This window comes from Branchiostoma floridae, chromosome 16 (genome assembly GCF_000003815.2).
Source record: "Branchiostoma floridae strain S238N-H82 chromosome 16, Bfl_VNyyK, whole genome shotgun sequence".
Classification (NCBI taxonomy): Eukaryota; Metazoa; Chordata; class Leptocardii; order Amphioxiformes; family Branchiostomatidae; genus Branchiostoma; species Branchiostoma floridae.
In genome coordinates, this window is record NC_049994.1 from 206,332 (window position 1) to 208,768 (window position 2,437).

Below are 2,437 nucleotides of genomic sequence, written 5' to 3' on the forward strand. Positions count from 1 at the left end.
CTTATGTTTGTGATTTTGGTGACAGCCTATTCAGCTCGAAATTAAAAACACCGATAATGTTTTTCTGTTTTCTGCCTGCCTACTACCTTGTTTCAAAGCTAAAAAAAATCGCGGTCCACATTCTCTTAATCTTGTAGTACAGCAAAAAATGTTACTGCGAACACTTACGTTTTTACAGTAATGCAACAATGAATAAAGATTAAAGTACTCTCAAAACACACCAAAATGACTGTACCGTGTTTTTGTCCGCTTCTGTTGTTGACAACATGACGATAACTGGCAATTAGCGGTTGTTGATTAGTAAAGGACGCGGATATTGAGCAGACACTTGGAATGTGGAAACAAGCAATTACACAAGTACTCAAGAACGGCTTATTATGTTCGGCGGTTTGCGTGACAAGGTCGATATTATTTCTTGACACCCAGACACAGTCACGGGAACAAAAATAACACACTAACGCGATGAGTAAGATGTTGAGAATGAGAAACACGTTACTTTAAAGACCAAAGTAATTTTTTAGACGTAAACATTGTTGATCACGACTGAAGCTGCGCTCCCACCGCACTTGTGTCAAGCTTGCGTCACTGCGGGGTTCGAAAGATACTCAACGAATTTCACAGATAAAGAACGAAGTTTCTTTCTTTTCGTGTATTTTGTCGTCTTCTAAATCATACTTTTACGTATTACGCAATATCTAAATTACAAATAAATCGTAGAAAATAGCAAAACAGTGACACAGTGAACGAACCCCGCAGTGACGCAAGCTTTACACAAGTGCGGTGGGAGGGCACCTTTAACGATTTTTAGGTCGTCCTTTGTCTATATACGTCTGTGTGACTGCGTCATTATAGAGAGATCTGTCAACATTGTCACCGTTTACGGGGTGTGGTTAGACCCTGTGTGTATTTGTTCTGGTCAGATCACCCTACTCTAAAGTAATCACATAGCGTGCCCAAAGCACGAGTCAGAGAGATCCCTGTTCAAGGACGAAAGCTACCTGTTCAAGAACAAATGCTACCTGTTGAAGGATGCAAGCGTGCCTTTAGAAGACCACACACATGCACACGAGCCACACGCAAATGCGCATACAAATACACATACATACAAACAAGGAGGTACCCGGAAAAATATGAATGCACATGTATAGTCTTTTCACAGCCCCGACATCGATAGTCTTCCGTTTATTACTTTGAAATTCTTCAGAGGGTTTCATTTTCTGACAGAGCATGCCCCCGGACCCCTTGAAAATTAGTGCATTTAATACTCCTTTGTCGAAAAAATCTAACTTAATAACAAGAAGCAAATATATATGTAATCATATAGCCTGCTAATAAACTGCTATAGTACACATTTAAAACGTTTGTGATATACGTGCAAGTAAATAGTCTAGATGCTTTGAACAACCATTTTATTTCGTGTAATATTAAGTGGAATGTTTGCGATTCACTTAAGTGTGGTTTTGTTACTCTGCAGTTTAGACAAGGGTTTAACTGCGTTATGCTTACCATTATTTAAGAGACATCTGTAAAAAAAATGCAGTTTATATCTCGCTTTAACCTTTCTATCGATGTTAAATATAGTTCTACGTGACGCTAAATTCCTGCATGCACTTCGCATGTCGCTCGTTCTTCGTACGTCATAACCTATTGCTGTGCATCCCTGTACGGTGACACGAACTGTCCGTGTGTTTGTTTAGTGCGAACATTGTACCTTTCAACCAGACAATCCGCAAACAGGCCAGCCTTTTATCTGCTGTTCACACAACCGTGAAGATGCGTAAGCCTCGGGCGATATACATGCGCGATCGGCCGTGCCGGGTGACGAGAACTTCCAAATAAGGAAATGTTCGGGAGTGTGTGTCGAGAACACCGAGATTTGCCGACGCAAGCGGTGTAAACATTTTACAAGTATACACTCTTAACGATTTGTTTACAAGGGAATATTTACAAGTTGTAAAAGACGATAGAACGGAAATTCTCATTAAATAACAAATTATATAAGGAATGGAAGAATGAAATGCACTAAAATCCAACGAACTAAGAAAAGATTTCTGTTCATTTATACTGTGTACACTTGATCTATATGAGACGTGGAATGAGATATATAGATTGTTGTTACTGACTGTCCAAGAAAACAACACCTCTAGCAAGTGTTCTGGACGTAAGAACTGTTCCCATGGAAAGGTGAGGTCACTATAATAAAGTCCACAAAACATAGGAAATGACGCCCGGGGCTAATGCAGAGGTAACCGGACACATTCCTAGAAGCGTGGCGGTCTGTGTACCTCTACATGTACATGTACACACATGTCTCAATACCCTCTGTTTAGAAAGGAAGGAAAGATACAGGAATGTTTTTGCATGGTTTTCCTGTGCGGTTGATAAAGTCAACTGCCACAGCATGACATGGCCGTATTCAAGGGACATGCCTTAAAAT